This window comes from Anomaloglossus baeobatrachus, chromosome 4 (genome assembly GCF_048569485.1).
Source record: "Anomaloglossus baeobatrachus isolate aAnoBae1 chromosome 4, aAnoBae1.hap1, whole genome shotgun sequence".
Taxonomy (NCBI): domain Eukaryota; kingdom Metazoa; phylum Chordata; class Amphibia; order Anura; family Aromobatidae; genus Anomaloglossus; species Anomaloglossus baeobatrachus.
Genome location: NC_134356.1, coordinates 83,170,085 through 83,190,768, shown reverse-complemented (window position 1 = coordinate 83,190,768; position 20,684 = coordinate 83,170,085).

Genomic DNA, 20,684 nt, shown 5'->3' with positions numbered 1-20,684 from the left:
GCCCGCAGAGTATCCGCAGAACATTCCGCAATACAACAGCAGCATTAAAACAGACAAAAGTTCTGCTGCGGACTTCTGGGAGCTCCTGCGGAATATCCTGCGGATATATCCGCAGGACACTTTCCCCGTGGGCACATAGCCTAATATAAAAAGAAACATCACCCATGCTTTCGAGAAACAAACTAAGCAAATTCAAGAATCCTTCGATTCCCTAAATAAAAAATGGAGTCGAACACTTAAAGTATTCAAGGTGTAGAAGAAAAAACTACTACACTTACCAATGATGAAAAAGAATGTAAAGACAAACTTTATGCATTAAAGAGGAAACTGGCTGAATTGGAAGACAGAAACCATAGGAAAAATCTAAAACTAGAAAAATTCACTAAATCCATCTTCAGAACAGCCATACCATCTATTTCATACTTAGACCTCACAATTGACAGAATCACCCGCCTTCCTCATCCCAAAGGACTTTCATCAGATACGAGATCTTATACTTATTCACTTTTTTCGATCTCAGGAACTTCTGCTAAGATATATGAGGGACCACAAGACCCTACCAGACCCTTACAAAAATATCAAAGTCTTCATCAATATATCAAAACAAACAGTGTTGACCAAAAAAGATGTCGCTGCGTGTAAAGCAGCCAATACTGCTTACTTTTTTGTTTTCTTTTGTAGTCTCTTGTACTCAGTGTGGCTCCTTTTTAGTGAGCTGGGCATTTCATCTATATTGCCTCCCATGGCTGTGTGTCCAGTTGGGACCCAGTCACCCTCTGCCCTTATTCAGATTGATGTCTGTTGACACATGGTGAGGTTTTAATATTAGAGAGTGTTAGGTACTGTCCCGTTTAGGTACACCTTGTCGCGGTGGGATGGCTTTATGCTTTTTTTGATCAAAAATAGTGTTTACTAAGTACCCATTGTTCATTAATATGCACTATGGTTTTAATTATTTACAGCAGGGTATATGTACCGTATTTTTCGGACCATAAGACGCACTTTTTTTCCCCCAAATGTGGGGGGTGCGTCTTATGGTCTGAATATGGGGCTGCGGGGAATGAGGTTGCTGCGGTGGAGCGGGTCATCGGGGGCACGATCAGGCTGTAGCAGCCTGCCGTGACCACGTGGGCCCACTCATTACATATGCACGCCCATCTCTCAGTGGTGAAGCCGTCGCTGACAGGTGGGCAGGGTGATGGGCGGGGGGTGCGTGCATAATTAACAGCAACTACAGCTTGGAGTGATCATGTGCGGCTGTATTCACTGCCCCCGTGCATCATTATCAGCATGGGGTGCAGTGAATCAGTGTACTCACCCATCACCGTGTGTGGAGCCATCCCCCTGCAGCATCGCGATGTCTTCCTGTCTGTGCTGGTCAGCTGATCTGTGTACAGAGCAGTGAGCACATCGATGACATCATCGCTGTGCGTGCCGTTAGTGTCCAGACAGATCAGCTGACCGGCACAGACAGGAAGACATCGCGATGCTGCAGACAACGGTGACGGCTCCACACACGGTGACGGCTCCACTCAGCGGCGCTGCAGTTGAGACAGAGCGGAAGATGATCGGTGCTGCAGGGAGTGAGGAAAGGTGAGTATAAACGTTTATTTTTTTTCTGTACCATAGGATACAGGCCATATACCAGGATGGGGATATTTTATGAGCAGGATGGGGGTATATTATGAGCAGGATGGGGGTATATGAGCAGGATGGGATATATGAGCAGGATGGATGGGGTATATGAGCAGGATCGGGTATATGAGCAGGATGGAGGGTATATAGCAGGATGGGGGGTATATGAGCAGGATGCTGGTATATGAGCAGGAATGGATGGGGATATATGAGCAGGATGGATGGGGGTATATAAGCAGGATGGGGTATATAGCAGGATGGGGGTATATGAGCAGGATGGATGGGGGTATATGAGCGGATGGATGGGGGTATATGAGCAGGATCATATAGAAGGTAGGAGGATCATTACCAGAATGGGGTACCTTAGTAGAGAATTTGGGGATATTACCCCAATAATAGTGTCAGCAGCAGATCCTCGCCCCATAAGTGTGTCATGACTACATTTTTTAGTTAAAATTTTATTTTCCTATTTTCCTCCTCTAAAACCAGGGTGCATCTTATGGTTAGGTGCGTTTTATAGTCCGAAAAATACGACATATATTATTTTCATCTTTGGTTTTTTTTTGCATTTTACCTAAGCCTAACATTTGAAAAACACCCGAAGCTAACACATAAAGGCAGCTTTTACCAAAACCTCCATAAAGGGAGTAATAAATTACTCAAATTGTTTTTTGGCTTTTTCTAGATGTTGTATAGACTGCAATCGCACACTCTCATATTGGAATCAAACATGTTGATTCCTTTTATGCAATACAAACTAATTCATCCAAATAAGGTAGGTAGTGTTAGTGATGTGGTTGAGTGTAGTATTTATTGGTATCGTATGGGATTATTCATTGAGATTACATTTTTCATATCACATAATTTTATTGTATTTATTATTTAATAAATTAATTTCTCACTCTCACTTTTTTATTGGATACAATTTATTATATATTTTTTCTCTTTATATATACATTTTTTCTTTTTTCTTCACTTTTCCACCATTTTTATGGTTATATATATAATACATATTTTTTATCCTCGTATTTTCACTTATATATGGTATATTTATTATATATTTTTTATCACTTTCACTTGCTCACACATATTTATTATTAATAATAATTTTTTCATATGGTTATATATACATTTTATATTTATGCACTTATCTTTGTTTATTAATTTGGACACTTCACGTGCACTATTCACTTTTTCATATATTTTTCTATTTAGATATTAATTTTTCATATATATATATTTTTATATATATGTTTTTTAAATTCATTGTGTATGTGTTTATATGCACTATTTTTATCTTGTGTATTTTGGATGATTGTGTGGATATAAGGTCTGTTATTGTTGATTGATTGCTATAGGTATTGGATGGGTTATGTAGTGCTTTTGTGAATGTTATCTGCCCGGTGTTTGTTATTCTGTCTGACGCTTGTGGGTTTTTCCTGGGATGCATCCTCCCCCCCTCCGTGTTATTATATGGTTGGTTGAGGAGATGCGTCCCTGGACTTCCTATTAGGGCGGGCTCACAATGCGGTCATGTGACCTGGCTACGAAACACATGGTTTTCCCCATGCTGTGCGCCGCTTGCCTGCGTCCCGACGGTTGCTAGGGGACGCGTCCCCCTCGCCCACGTCATCGCATGCCAGTGCGCGTGCGTGTGACGTGGCCGACGGTGACGCGCTCCTGAACTTCCGGTTTGGGCGCTGACATGGTGGCGCCACATATGAAAGTACGGGGCATTTGATTAATAAACACATGTGTGCCGGTCCTATATAAGAACGCTCACTGCTTGCCTCCACATCACTCCCTGAGGAAGCGGTGTGAAACACGTGTTGGAGTGGCTGGCAGGGGAGCAGGTCTTTGTACTATTGATATGACAGCAGGTCTGGTATTGTTTTGAATTGAGTACTTTAATGGGCAGCGATCTAATGGAGACTATTGTTATTATTATATGGGGATGATTTTAGCTGCCTAATTAATGCTCTTGTTGTATATTATAGCTGTATGTGACCTGCTGGGACTAAGGTTATTTAATGTATATGGTTCCCACTGTGGGTTAGTACTGCTCCCCTTGCCTTGATTTTTAATTTATGTCTGTGTTTATGTTTTTAATATACCATCAATAAAAAAACGTTTTATTAACTTATTATCTTTATTGGGATAATTTGGTTTAAATAGCTGTTGGTTTATCCCAGTTGAATTTTGAATATTTGTGATTTATGGTCAACTCTTCTAATTTTGGGTTTATGTATTGTTGTAGAAGGACCGAATCAAATAATGGATTTTAAAAGTAGAGACAGCAATTGGATGTTACAAGTGACCAAAGTTTTTGGTGATGGTGGTAATACGGCACCTGTGGAGGTTGTTACCACTGGTTTGATGGATCAGAGACTATTAAAGGATTTATTGTTCCGCCGAATGAAAACGTGGTGGAATAAAACGTCCTTGGAACAATATTTATTAAAACAAATGGTTCCAAGAGGACTGAGAATCCAGGTACATCCAGCTTTTCCCATTGAGGATAATGGTCTATTGGATAGATGGGAAGAAGCTTGTACAAATTGCTCCAAAAAATTTATAGAAATTTTGATTGAACATGATATGAAGTCATTGCAGAATACAGAGGAACAGATCAAACAAGTCCAACTTAGACTGCAGCAGAATTTAAGTACAGAGAACAGGTTAAAATTTGAACAAGAAATTGAAACCTTTTTTCCTAAGTGGGAGGCGGATATTCAACAACTCAAAATGGATAAATTTAAACGAGATATGGGAGACTACCAAACAAACCAGGTCTTTAAGTGGAGAATGAGGAAACTGAAAGCCAGGTCCCATTCCATGTCATCTTTATCCAGTATCAACTCAGGCACTTCTAATGAAGAGATACCAACTTCCTCATATGGTATAATGACGAGACAAAATACACAGAAAAGTGCCATGAAGAGAAAACAGGATTACAATGGTGATGCTGGCTCTACTGAAAATAAAGTCTTAAAGGTAATTAATTTATCTGATATTCCCCTTACAGAAGCTCAAGAATCCGTACTATCTTTTGGGCTAAACTTTTGCCCATCTGCAAATTTTGATTGTTTTAATGCAATCAAAGATACATTTTTGTTTGCACGTAAACTCCTCCTTAAGAAACATTTTTCTAAACAACCTCCATATTCTCCCTTTTCTACAGAGGAGGAATTGGAAGCGGTACGGATATTAGAGGAGCTCCTTCAGGAACAGACCAATGGTGATTTTGGTAAGTTTCCAGACTTTATAAAGAAAAAAGGAAAGATGTTTCCTCTTCTGTCAGGTAGTTCAGCTGTGGAAATGTTCACTATGATGGTCTGTGAGGAGTTTTACAAAATGCCCAGTCATAAGATGTATGATAATTTGACTGGTGCCCAAAGGAAAGCCCTGAATGAATTGTCAAGAATGGAAGGTGTGATCTTTAAGCCCTCAGATAAGGGGGGCAATATTGTTGTATGGCCTGCCCAGAAATATGAGAAGGAGGCGTATCGCCAATTGAGGGATAATAGCTGTTATGAAAAATTGGAAAATAATCCAACCAAAAGGTTCCAGGAGGAATTATTTGGGATTTTGGATTTGGGTTATCAGAATGGCGTTATTCCAAAGAAGATATGGGAGGGTTTGAAAGTTCTTGAACCCACTGTGGCCACAATATATTTCCTCCCTAAGGTCCACAAGGACATATCAAATCCCCCAGGTAGACCCATTGTATCGGGGAATGGGGCCCTTATTGAACCAGTCTGCAAATTTTTAGACTACTATTTGAGACCATGTGTAAGTGATCTACCATCGTATATTAGGGACTCGACAGAAGTTTTACAGCGGTTGGACAGTGTCATCTTGGAACCAGATATGTTTATTGTGACATGTGATGTCGAGTCCCTATATACATCTATAAAACATGAAGATGGTCTGCTTGCTGCTAAATATTATCTTTCCATGCGTGGACTCAATAGGGATTTGTTGAATCTTCTGATGGTATTGATGGAATTTGCACTGACCCATAATTTTTTCTTATTTAAGAATCAGTATTACTTGCAGAGGAGGGGCGTGGCCATGGGGGCGGCTTTCGCCCCTTCTTATGCAAATTTATTTTTAGGTTTATGGGAGAAAGAGTGCATACCCATCAATGAGGCATCTATGGGTGGGTCTATTATATCGTGGATGAGATTCATCGACGATATTCTCTTTATATGGCAAGGATCAAGAATGGCCTTGGATGCGTTTTTGCGTACTTTAAATGCAAATAATAACAATATTCGCTTAACCCATAGGATCGAACAGAAGACTATTGACTTCCTTGACCTGAAAATATCTGTGGATGAGGATGGTACTTTACACACGACAATATTTCGTAAAGAAACTAGCATTAATGCCTATTTACATGCAAGATCTGCACATCCAGCTCATGTAATAAAAGGAATACCTACTGGACAGTTCATTCGGGCACGTCGCATTTGCGATAAGGATGAAGAATTTGAAAAGGAGGCAGTGGAGCTCCAGAAGAGGTTTGTACAGCGAGGGTACAAACAAGATTGTATTCAGAAAGGATACAATCGGGCTAAGGGTAGTAGGAGGAGTGAGTTACTGATCCCAAAGAAAAAACCTAATGATCAGGAAACTGTTCGTCTTATTACCAACTATCATGGTAGATGGAACGATATGATAAAAATTTTTCAAAAGTACTGGCCAATATTACAACAGGATCAGGATATCAAAAAGTTTATATCTGATGTTCCTACTGTTACAGCCAGAAGGAGTAAGACCATTGGAGATTCTATTGTACGAAGCCATTATGTTCCTCCTAAGCCTGGTTTTCTTTTTCAGTCCTCAGGTCCGAAATGGGGATCATGGACGTGTGGGGGCTGCTCTGTGTGTCCTGTTATTTTGAAGACCAAAACCTTCTGGAACTCCGCGGGAACACGAGAATTTGAAATTGTTCATCATATAAATTGCAAAACAGAGGCGATAATATACCTGGCGACGTGCCCTTGTGGACTTTCGTATGTGGGCATGACTTCAAGGGAGTTAAGAGTCCGTATTCAAGAGCATATACGGGATATCAGGTCTGCATATGAAGTTATCAAAAATAAATTCGGGCACACAAAAAAGGTAAGAGTCTGAAACAATGCTTCATTTGAATTTCAGTAGACTTTTTTTATTGATGCAAAGGACTAGACCAAAATGACGTTTCGGCCTGCACACATAGGCCTTCCTCAGAAATGGTCTGTGACATAATATTTACAGAAAAAAGAAAAACAAAATTAGAACATGTACAAATATACATACAATAAACCAATAACATGGTGTAAGATACGAAGCTAACTGCTAGCATCAATAAGCCTATTTGCACTGATACTAGTAAAGTGAATCGCACGAAACAATGTCAATATCATAGAAGGTACAATGTGAATGAAGTTCTATCCTGTTAGGAGGAGGTTTACAATGATGAAGATCATCATAATCTAGGCAATACGGAAAAAAATGGGGCATACCTATATAAAAGGTGGACGAGCTCAGTATTAGAGCTAATGCTCAGAGTGAAACATCATGTCAGGTACGAATGCCTAGAAATAGAAATATGTAAATAAGTAGAGCCGGCTTAAGGTGAAGAATTAAGGGAAAGATTTGTAGAACTTAGGTGTAGATACCACTGTGGCAAGGAGCAACGTAGAGTCAAGAAAGGAAACACACTATTTTCAACTCAGAGAGGGGAGCAGAGGGCGGGAAATGTTACAGACTTGGAATGAGGACTTAAAAACGAGGAGACGAGTCCAGTGAACGGTAGTTAAAGAGAGAGCAGGAAAAAGGAAAGGAGGAAAGCAAAAGAAGGAAGAAGAAAAAAAGAAGCAGAAAAAAGAAGCAGAAAAAAATGGGTGTTGTATTTGCACAAATGAAGACTTAAACTCAAGGTACCTTTGTAAACATCAAACGCTGCAGTGGGTTACACCCCAGTAGTCTATAACTGCCAGCGGGGGTCAGTATTTTTAATACTACGAAAAAAAATGCATCAATTATGCCTAATGTCAAGGTTCCACCGTTATAAGATGCGACTGTTTATGAAATTAATACATACCCACTGAAAGTGTATAAGATAGCAAAACTGTCAGTCCGGCACTTGTAGGTGCCCTTGTGTATGGTATCAATACGTGACGGTAGACCTAATCCACTAATAGTAGCCTTCTATAATGAGGGGATCATACAACTGAAAGGTCAACACATACCGCTCAATGTCACTACTCAGCAAGAAGATTCACTGACTCTCTCTAGAAACTGGGCCAATGCCCAAGAATGCACAGTGCTTAATGTTAGTAATCTGTGAATATACAAACAGATATATGGTGGTAAGTATATGTCATTTGAGCTAATGTCATGTAAAGAGAGGTCTAATAGCATGTGACCAACCTTAATCCTAATTAACACTGAAAACAGTCGATCCTGTAGCAGGAAATGCGGTAAGGAAAGCAAAATAGGTTCCTATAGGAATAAAGCAGAGATCGAGATAAGAGGCCAGATAATAGCCGGAGTGATAGGAGAAGAGTGATCAGTACCTGGTGCCGGAGAAACTCCAAAGTGAATGCCGGTATGTGTCCTGCGGTGCACATAGTGACCAGGAGAGAGGCTTATTTAAAGCGGGGCATGATTGGTTACGTGAATCACCTGTTAGGTGAAATGTGAAAGACCGGACCGGACCGTGGTACGTCAGCGGCCCCGGCGCAGAGAGACCGTAAAGATCACTCAGCGCAGGCGCCGACCACGGCCACAGCCGGTCCGTGCATGTGACCGCTGACAGGCAGGAACAGGAAGTGGCGTGAACCGCAAGCGTGGAACGCTTCAGTCACGCAAGCGCAGAGGGGTCAAAGGACCGCTCAGCGCATGCGCAAGTGGCGGCCCCTGTGTTAGAGTGATACACGGAGGGAGTGGGCCAAGCGCAGGCGCAGACCGGCCGGAGAGCCGGCCGAGACCGCGCACGCGCGGGCACACTGACGACCAAAGATGATGAAAGTTGCTGGTGGGAAAACTGTGCCGTGACGGACTCGTGGATAGAGAATTTACAGCGCCTGAAAGAAAAAGAGACAAAAAATAAGAACCTGTGTATGAATAGAGGGAAACCCTATGTAGGCAAAAATAAGCACAAGGTTAAGATTAATGAATAAACAAAATGACAAGAAGGTGTATAGGAATTAGAGAATGTGAAAATAAAGAAAATCAATTTAATGAAATATTTAATAAAAAACCTCATATTCACGGTTTAACCCCAACGGCTCTAGTGTCTGTAGCGTATATATCCAGTACGCTTCGCGCTCCTTTAACCTCTGTACCCTGTTCCCCCCCCTCCTGGGTGCTGGGACCTGTTCTAAGACCTGGTAGCGTAATTGTGCTACAGTGTGACCAGCTTGTATGAAGTGGGCAGGAATGGGCAAGAGTGTCTGTTTGCACCTAATTGTTGATTTATGTTTACTTATCCGGTCTCGGATATGTTGGGTAGTCTCCCCAACATACCCGAGACCGCAGGGACATTTGATCAAATAGACCACAAAAGATGAATCACATGTGAAAAAGTCCTTAATTTGAAATATCCGCCCTGTCCGGGGATGGGTGAAAGTACTGCCTTTAGTGATGTTGGAACATTGTATACAATGTAAACACGGAAAGTTCCCAGAACGAGCCGTCTGTAGTGTCATCTGTCGTTTCTCTCCCTTGAGTGAGCCAATGTCCGCCCGTACCAATGTATCCCTCAGATTCTTAGGACGTTTATTACAGAAAAGGGGTCTATTGATAAATTCAGGAATATTTGGATATGCTGTGCCCAAAAGTGGCCAATGTTTCAGTATGGAACCCCTGACTTGTGCCAAAAAGGGATGGTAGGTAGCCACAAAAGGTACTCTCGGACCCGATTGTGGACTATGTGGTCTGGTGGTGGGATGTGGTACGGCAATTCGTTGGGGGTAACCCCTAGCGACAAACTTATTGCTCATTTCCACCATACGTCTTCCTCTTAGAAGAGGGTCAGACACTATCCGTTCGACTCGTTTAATTTGAGATGTTGGAAGGGCCAGCTTGATGTGCCTGGGATGGGAACTAGTGAAATGCAACAAACTGTTTTTGTCTGTAGGCTTAGTGTACAGATCGGTAGAAATGACTCCACTGGGGGACTTCAAAATGAGTACATCAAGAAAATTAATTTCATGCACGTCCGAATGTAGAGTAAAACTCAAATTCGGCAAACAGCTGTTAAGATCTAAATAGAACGTGTTCAAGCTGGAGGAATCACCCCGCCATATCATAAAAATATCATCTATGTATCGCCGCCATGCGATGACATGTGACGAGAACATTGGGTGGGGATAAACAAAGGTGTCCTCAAAATGTGCCATAAAAATGTTGGCATAAGGGGGCGCTACATTCGATCCCATCGCAGTCCCTTGTACCTGCATATAATACTGATCTTGAAACAGGAAGAAGTTGTTATGTAATACTATAGTCAGAAGATCAATAACCAACTTTCTTTGTTGAATGGATAGTGTATCTTGTTGTTCCAGAAAAGAGTCAACTGCCTCAATGCCTTGTGTATGACTAATGCTAGTGTACAGACTTGTCACATCAAGGGTGACCAGAATATCATTGCCGGAGATGTAATTATTTGTCCTAAGAAATTGTAGGAAATCATTGGTATCTTTAATGTACGATCTTATGAGTGGTACGAAAGGATTCAAAATCCTTTCAAGTGTGATGGCCAAGGGTGATAAAACGGAATCTGTGGAGGCCACAATGGGCCGTCCCGGTGGTGTATTCAGATTCTTGTGAATTTTGGGTAAAGTGTAGAACACTGGTGTTATGGGGGATTCTTTAACCAAAAATTCGGACAACTTTTTATCAATGGTACCAAGACCTACATGTTCCCTAATCATATTTCCAATAAGTTCCTTGATCCTGGGTGTAGGATCACGTGGAATGGGCTGGTATGTGGTATTGTCAGCGAGCTGGCCCTGTATCTCGGATATGTAGTAACTCCTATCCATCACCACTATAGCGCCACCTTTATCAGCTGGTTTGATGATTAATTTAGGATTACTCCTGAGGCTCTCGATGGCTTGAGACTCCGTGGGTGTGAGATTATGACAGACTCTTAGGTGACCATTCCTGATGTCATGCATAACCTCCTTAATGTCGGAGTTGACAAGACCAATGAAAGTCTCGACCGGGTGGTAGGTTTTTGGTGGTTGAAATGTGCTACGTGTCATTAAATTCAGATCCTTAAGGTGAAACATACCAGGGGTAGCCGTATGTGTCACCTGATCACCGGTATCTAGGGACTGGAAGTGTGTCTTGAGTCTGAGGGATCGAAAGAACCTCCGGAGTTCCTGATCAAGGGTAAATTCGTTAAAGGTGGGGGTGGGGCAAAAGGAGAGACCCTTTTGTAATATCTGGGACTCCGTGGGGGACAAATGGTAGGAGGAGATATTGTAGAGGATATTGGTCCTACCTGGGAACGGGTCGTGACCTTGTATGGGGCACCTTGGTTTCCTTTTCCCACGCCTCGTCTTTCTCTTTGAGGGCGTCTTGATCCTAAAAAAGAAGAAGAGGAAGGTCCCCGGGACTGGCTATGATCACTATCGTACCACGGTCCGGTCCGGTCTTTCACATTTCACCTAACAGGTGATTCACGTAACCAATCATGCCCCGCTTTAAATAAGCCTCTCTCCTGGTCACTATGTGCACCGCAGGACACATACCGGCATTCACTTTGGAGTTTCTCCGGCACCAGGTACTGATCACTCTTCTCCTATCACTCCGGCTATTATCTGGCCTCTTATCTCGATCTCTGCTTTATTCCTATAGGAACCTATTTTGCTTTCCTTACCGCATTTCCTGCTACAGGATCGACTGTTTTCAGTGTTAATTAGGATTAAGGTTGGTCACATGCTATTAGACCTCTCTTTACATGACATTAGCTCAAATGACATATACTTACCACCATATATCTGTTTGTATATTCACAGATTACTAACATTAAGCACTGTGCATTCTTGGGCATTGGCCCAGTTTCTAGAGAGAGTCAGTGAATCTTCTTGCTGAGTAGTGACATTGAGCGGTATGTGTTGACCTTTCAGTTGTATGATCCCCTCATTATAGAAGGCTACTATTAGTGGATTAGGTCTACCGTCACGTATTGATACCATACACAAGGGCACCTACAAGTGCCGGACTGACAGTTTTGCTATCTTATACACTTTCAGTGGGTATGTATTAATTTCATAAACAGTCGCATCTTATAACGGTGGAACCTTGACATTAGGCATAATTGATGCATTTTTTTTCGTAGTATTAAAAATACTGACCCCCGCTGGCAGTTATAGACTACTGGGGTGTAACCCACTGCAGCGTTTGATGTTTACAAAGGTACCTTGAGTTTAAGTCTTCATTTGTGCAAATACAACACCCATTTTTTTCTGCTTCTTTTTTCTGCTTCTTTTTTTCTTCTTCCTTCTTTTGCTTTCCTCCTTTCCTTTTTCCTGCTCTCTCTTTAACTACCGTTCACTGGACTCGTCTCCTCGTTTTTAAGTCCTCATTCCAAGTCTGTAACATTTCCCGCCCTCTGCTCCCCTCTCTGAGTTGAAAATAGTGTGTTTCCTTTCTTGACTCTACGTTGCTCCTTGCCACAGTGGTATCTACACCTAAGTTCTACAAATCTTTCCCTTAATTCTTCACCTTAAGCCGGCTCTACTTATTTACATATTTCTATTTCTAGGCATTCGTACCTGACATGATGTTTCACTCTGAGCATTAGCTCTAATACTGAGCTCGTCCACCTTTTATATAGGTATGCCCCATTTTTTTCCGTATTGCCTAGATTATGATGATCTTCATCATTGTAAACCTCCTCCTAACAGGATAGAACTTCATTCACATTGTACCTTCTATGATATTGACATTGTTTCGTGCGATTCACTTTACTAGTATCAGTGCAAATAGGCTTATTGATGCTAGCAGTTAGCTTCGTATCTTACACCATGTTATTGGTTTATTGTATGTATATTTGTACATGTTCTAATTTTGTTTTTCTTTTTTCTGTAAATATTATGTCACAGACCATTTCTGAGGAAGGCCTATGTGTGCAGGCCGAAACGTCATTTTGGTCTAGTCCTTTGCATCAATAAAAAAAGTCTACTGAAATTCAAATGAAGCATTGTTTCAGACTCTTACCTTTTTTGTGTGCCCGAATTTATTTTTGATTACTGAGCTGTTTTTTTCGGAGGCACCAATCAAATTCGAGTGAGCCAGACTCTTATTTATGCATATGAAGTTAGACCTGATGATTTTGAGGCCATCAAGAAGCTGAAGCCATTGGCCAGGCATTTTCGTGATAAACACCCGGATTCATGGAAGGGATTAAAGGTTCGAGGAATCGATCGGATCCATATGGGTTTAAGAGGTGGAGATTTGAAAACCCGCTTGCTGCAGAAGGAATGCCGATGGATCACTATTCTAAGAACAATTGTACCCTTTGGACTTAATGAACAATGGGGCTTTGGCAGCTTTTTGTGATCTGTATACTCTGTAATCTGCATTGATTAAATGGAGCAATAGTTTTTAGGTCATTAGAGTGCAGTGGTAAATGAATTGACGTAATTTGGTTAATATAACATAGGGGGTGAGCTTTCTTTAATAAAGTTGTTCTGGCGTCGGGTGGGTCTATGTATGGGGTTATGTGGTCTTCATATGGATAGGTTCAATTTAATATTGTAGGTAGTGTTAGTGATGTGGTTGAGTGTAGTATTTATTGGTATCGTATGGGATTATTCATTGAGATTACATTTTTCATATCACATAATTTTATTGTATTTATTATTTAATAAATTAATTTCTCACTCTCACTTTTTTATTGGATACAATTTATTATATATTTTTTCTCTTTATATATACATTTTTTCTTTTTTCTTCACTTTTCCACCATTTTTATGGTTATATATATAATACATATTTTTTATCCTCGTATTTTCACTTATATATGGTATATTTATTATATATTTTTTATCACTTTCACTTGCTCACACATATTTATTATTAATAATAATTTTTTCATATGGTTATATATAAATTTTATATTTATGCACTTATCTTTGTTTATTAATTTGGACACTTCACGTGCACTATTCACTTTTTCATATATTTTTCTATTTAGATATTAATTTTTCATATATATATATTTTTATATATATGTTTTTTAAATTCATTGTGTATGTGTTTATATGCACTATTTTTATCTTGTGTATTTTGGATGATTGTGTGGATATAAGGTCTGTTATTGTTGATTGATTGCTATAGGTATTGGATGGGTTATGTAGTGCTTTTGTGAATGTTATCTGCCCGGTGTTTGTTATTCTGTCTGACGCTTGTGGGTTTTTCCTGGGATGCATCCTCCCCCCCTCCGTGTTATTATATGGTTGGTTGAGGAGATGCGTCCCTGGACTTCCTATTAGGGCGGGCTCACAATGCGGTCATGTGACCTGGCTACGAAACACATGGTTTTCCCCATGCTGTGCGCCGCTTGCCTGCGTCCCGACGGTTGCTAGGGGACGCGTCCCCCTCGCCCACGTCATCGCATGCCAGTGCGCGTGCGTGTGACGTGGCCGACGGTGACGCGCTCCTGAACTTCCGGTTTGGGCGCTGACATGGTGGCGCCACATATGAAAGTACGGGGCATTTGATTAATAAACACATGTGTGCCGGTCCTATATAAGAACGCTCACTGCTTGCCTCCACATCACTCCCTGAGGAAGCGGTGTGAAACACGTGTTGGAGTGGCTGGCAGGGGAGCAGGTCTTTGTACTATTGATATGACAGCAGGTCTGGTATTGTTTTGAATTGAGTACTTTAATGGGCAGCGATCTAATGGAGACTATTGTTATTATTATATGGGGATGATTTTAGCTGCCTAATTAATGCTCTTGTTGTATATTATAGCTGTATGTGACCTGCTGGGACTAAGGTTATTTAATGTATATGGTTCCCACTGTGGGTTAGTACTGCTCCCCTTGCCTTGATTTTTAATTTATGTCTGTGTTTATGTTTTTAATATACCATCAATAAAAAAACGTTTTATTAACTTATTATCTTTATTGGGATAATTTGGTTTAAATAGCTGTTGGTTTATCCCAGTTGAATTTTGAATATTTGTGATTTATGGTCAACTCTTCTAATTTTGGGTTTATGTATTGTTGTAGAAGGACCGAATCAAATAATGGATTTTAAAAGTAGAGACAGCAATTGGATGTTACAAGTGACCAAAGTTTTTGGTGATGGTGGTAATACGGCACCTGTGGAGGTTGTTACCACTGGTTTGATGGATCAGAGACTATTAAAGGATTTATTGTTCCGCCGAATGAAAACGTGGTGGAATAAAACGTCCTTGGAACAATATTTATTAAAACAAATGGTTCCAAGAGGACTGAGAATCCAGGTACATCCAGCTTTTCCCATTGAGGATAATGGTCTATTGGATAGATGGGAAGAAGCTTGTACAAATTGCTCCAAAAAATTTATAGAAATTTTGATTGAACATGATATGAAGTCATTGCAGAATACAGAGGAACATATCAAACAAGTCCAACTTAGACTGCAGCAGAATTTAAGTACAGAGAACAGGTTAAAATTTGAACAAGAAATTGAAACCTTTTTTCCTAAGTGGGAGGCGGATATTCAACAACTCAAAATGGAAAAATTTAAACGAGATATGGGAGACTACCAAACAAACCAGGTCTTTAAGTGGAGAATGAGGAAACTGAAAGCCAGGTCCCATTCCATGTCATCTTTATCCAGTATCAACTCAGGCACTTCTAATGAAGAGATACCAACTTCCTCATATGGTATAATGACGAGACAAAATACACAGAAAAGTGCCATGAAGAGAAAACAGGATTACAATGGTGAAGCTGGCTCTACTGAAAATAAAGTCTTAAAGGTAATTAATTTATCTGATATTCCCCTTACAGAAGCTCAAGAATCCGTACTATCTTTTGGGCTAAAATTTTGCCCATCTGCAAATTTTGATTGTTTTAATGCAATCAAAGATACATTTTTGTTTGCACGTAAACTCCTCCTTAAGAAACATTTTTCTAAACAACCTCCATATTCTCCCTTTTCTACAGAGGAGGAATTGGAAGCGGTACGGATATTAGAGGAGCTCCTTCAGGAACAGACCAATGGTGATTTTGGTAAGTTTCCAGACTTTATAAAGAAAAAAGGAAAGATGTTTCCTCTTCTGTCAGGTAGTTCAGCTGTGGAAATGTTCACTATGATGGTCTGTGAGGAGTTTTACAAAATGCCCAGTCATAAGATGTATGATAATTTGACTGGTGCCCAAAGGAAAGCCCTGAATGAATTGTCAAGAATGGAAGGTGTGATCTTTAAGCCCTCAGATAAGGGGGGCAATATTGTTGTATGGCCTGCCCAGAAATATGAGAAGGAGGCGTATCGCCAATTGAGGGATAATAGCTGTTATGAAAAATTGGAAAATAATCCAACCAAAAGGTTCCAGGAGGAATTATTTGGGATTTTGGATTTGGGTTATCAGAATGGCGTTATTCCAAAGAAGATATGGGAGGGTTTGAAAGTTCTTGAACCCACTGTGGCCACAATATATTTCCTCCCTAAGGTCCACAAGGACATATCAAATCCCCCAGGTAGACCCATTGTATCGGGGAATGGGGCCCTTATTGAACCAGTCTGCAAATTTTTAGACTACTATTTGAGACCATGTGTAAGTGATCTACCATCGTATATTAGGGACTCGACAGAAGTTTTACAGCGGTTGGACAGTGTCATCTTGGAACCAGATATGTTTATTGTGACATGTGATGTCGAGTCCCTATATACATCTATAAAACATGAAGATGGTCTGCTTGCTGCTAAATATTATCTTTCCATGCGTGGACTCAATAGGGATTTGTTGAATCTTCTGATGGTATTGATGGAATTTGCACTGACCCATAATTTTTTCTTATTTAAGAATCAGTATTACTTGCAGAGGAGGGGCGTGGCCATGGGGGCGGCTTTCGCCCCTTCTTATGCAAATTTATTTTTAGGTTTATGGGAGAAAGAGTGCATACCCATCAATGAGGCATCTATGGGTGGGTCTATTATATCGTGGATGAGATTCATCGACGATATTCTCTTTATATGGCAAGGATCAAGAATGGCCTTGGATGCGTTTTTGCGTACTTTAAATGCAAATAATAACAATATTCGCTTAACCCATAGGATCGAACAGAAGACTATTGACTTCCTTGACCTGAAAATATCTGTGGATGAGGATGGTACTTTACACACGACAATATTTCGTAAAGAAACTAGCATTAATGCCTATTTACATGCAAGATCTGCACATCCAGCTCATGTAATAAAAGGAATACCTACTGGACAGTTCATTCGGGCACGTCGCATTTGCGATAAGGATGAAGAATTTGAAAAGGAGGCAGTGGAGCTCCAGAAGAGGTTTGTACAGCGAGGGTACAAACAAGATTGTATTCAGAAAGGATACAATCGGGCTAAGGGTAGTAGGAGGAGTGAGTTACTGATCCCAAAGAAAAAACCTAATGATCAGGAAACTGTTCGTCTTATTACCAACTATCATGGTAGATGGAACGATATGATAAAAATTTTTCAAAAGTACTGGCCAATATTACAACAGGATCAGGATATCAAAAAGTTTATATCTGATGTTCCTACTGTTACAGCCAGAAGGAGTAAGACCATTGGAGATTCTATTGTACGAAGCCATTATGTTCCTCCTAAGCCTGGTTTTCTTTTTCAGTCCTCAGGTCCGAAATGGGGATCATGGACGTGTGGGGGCTGCTCTGTGTGTCCTGTTATTTTGAAGACCAAAACCTTCTGGAACTCCGCGGGAACACGAGAATTTGAAATTGTTCATCATATAAATTGCAAAACAGAGGCGATAATATACCTTGCGACGTGCCCTTGTGGACTTTCGTATGTGGGCATGACTTCAAGGGAGTTAAGAGTCCGTATTCAAGAGCATATACGGGATATCAGGTCTGCATATGAAGTTATCAAAAATAAATTCGGGCACACAAAAAAGGTAAGAGTCTGAAACAATGCTTCATTTGAATTTCAGTAGACTTTTTTTATTGATGCAAAGGACTAGACCAAAATGACGTTTCGGCCTGCACACATAGGCCTTCCTCAGAAATGGTCTGTGACATAATATTTACAGAAAAAAGAAAAACAAAATTAGAACATGTACAAATATACATACAATAAACCAATAACATGGTGTAAGATACGAAGCTAACTGCTAGCATCAATAAGCCTATTTGCACTGATACTAGTAAAGTGAATCGCACGAAACAATGTCAATATCATAGAAGGTACAATGTGAATGAAGTTCTATCCTGTTAGGAGGAGGTTTACAATGATGAAGATCATCATAATCTAGGCAATACGGAAAAAAATGGGGCATACCTATATAAAAGGTGGACGAGCTCAGTATTAGAGCTAATGCTCAGAGTGAAACATCATGTCAGGTACGAATGCCTAGAAATAGAAATATGTAAATAAGTAGAGCCGGCTTAAGGTGAAGAATTAAGGGAAAGATTTGTAGAACTTAGGTGTAGATACCACTGTGGCAAGGAGCAACGTAGAGTCAAGAAAGGAAACACACTATTTTCAACTCAGAGAGGGGAGCAGAGGGCGGGAAATGTTACAGACTTGGAATGAGGACTTAAAAACGAGGAGACGAGTCCAGTGAACGGTAGTTAAAGAGAGAGCAGGAAAAAGGAAAGGAGGAAAGCAAAAGAAGGAAGAAGAAAAAAAGAAGCAGAAAAAAGAAGCAGAAAAAAATGGGTGTTGTATTTGCACAAATGAAGACTTAAACTCAAGGTACCTTTGTAAACATCAAACGCTGCAGTGGGTTACACCCCAGTAGTCTATAACTGCCAGCGGGGGTCAGTATTTTTAATACTACGAAAAAAAATGCATCAATTATGCCTAATGTCAAGGTTCCACCGTTATAAGATGCGACTGTTTATGAAATTAATACATACCCACTGAAAGTGTATAAGATAGCAAAACTGTCAGTCCGGCACTTGTAGGTGCCCTTGTGTATGGTATCAATACGTGACGGTAGACCTAATCCACTAATAGTAGCCTTCTATAATGAGGGGATCATACAACTGAAAGGTCAACACATACCGCTCAATGTCACTACTCAGCAAGAAGATTCACTGACTCTCTCTAGAAACTGGGCCAATGCCCAAGAATGCACAGTGCTTAATGTTAGTAATCTGTGAATATACAAACAGATATATGGTGGTAAGTATATGTCATTTGAGCTAATGTCATGTAAAGAGAGGTCTAATAGCATGTGACCAACCTTAATCCTAATTAACACTGAAAACAGTCGATCCTGTAGCAGGAAATGCGGTAAGGAAAGCAAAATAGGTTCCTATAGGAATAAAGCAGAGATCGAGATAAGAGGCCAGAGGCCAAAGATGATGAAAGTTGCTGGTGGGAAAACTGTGCCGTGACGGACTCGTGGATAGAGAATTTACAGCGCCTGAAAGAAAAAGAGACAAAAAATAAGAACCTGTGTATGAATAGAGGGAAACCCTATGTAGGCAAAAATAAGCACAAGGTTAAGATTAATGAATAAACAAAATGACAAGAAGGTGTATAGGAATTAGAGAATGTGAAAATAAAGAAAATCAATTTAATGAAATATTTAATAAAAAACCTCATATTCACGGTTTAACCCCAACGGCTCTAGTGTCTGTAGCGTATATATCCAGTACGCTTCGCGCTCCTTTAACCTCTGTACCCTGTTCCCCCCCCTCCTGGGTGCTGGGACCTGTTCTAAGACCTGGTAGCGTAATTGTGCTACAGTGTGACCAGCTTGTATGAAGTGGGCAGGAATGGGCAAGAGTGTCTGTTTGCACCTAATTGTTGATTTATGTTTACTTATCCGGTCTCGGATATGTTGGGTAGTCTCCCCAACATACCCGAGACCGCAGGGACATTTGATCAAATAGACCACAAAAGATGAATCACATGTGAAAAAGTCCTTAATTTGAAATATCCGCCCTGTCCGGGGATGGGTGAAAGTACTGCCTTTAGTGATGTTGGAACATTGTATACAATGTAAACACGGAAAGTTCCCAGAACGAGCCGTCTGTAGTGTCATCTGTCGTTTCTCTACCTTGAGTGAGCCAATGTCCGCCCGTACCAATGTATCCCTCAGATTCTTAGGACGTTTATTACAGAAAAGGGGTCTATTGATAAATTCAGGAATATTTGGATATGCTGTGCCCAAAAGTGGCCAATGTTTCAGTATGGAACCCCTGACTTGTGCCAAAAAGGGATGGTAGGTAGCCACAAAAGGTACTCTCGGACCCGATTGTGGACTATGTGGTCTGGTGGTGGGATGTGGTACGGCAATTCGTTGGGGGTAACCCCTAGCGACAAACTTATTGCTCATTTCCACCATACGTCTTCCTCTTAGAAGAGGGTCAGACACTATCCGTTCGACTCGTTTAATTTGAGATGTTGGAAGGGCCAGCTTGATGTGCCTGGGATGGGAACTAGTGAAATGCAACAAACTGTTTTTGTCTGTAGGCTTAGTGTACAGATCGGTAGAAATGACTCCACTGGGGGACTTCAAAATGAGTACATCAAGAAAATTAATTTCATGCACGTCCGAATGTAGAGTAAAACTCAAATTCGGCAAACAGCTGTTAAGATCTAAATAGAACGTGTTCAAGCTGGAGGAATCACCCCGCCATATCATAAAAATATCATCTATGTATCGCCGCCATGCGATGACATGTGACGAGAACATTGGGTGGGGATAAACAAAGGTGTCCTCAAAATGTGCCATAAAAATGTTGGCATAAGGGGGCGCTACATTCGATCCCATCGCAGTCCCTTGTACCTGCATATAATACTGATCTTGAAACAGGAAGAAGTTGTTATGTAATACTATAGTCAGAAGATCAATAACCAACTTTCTTTGT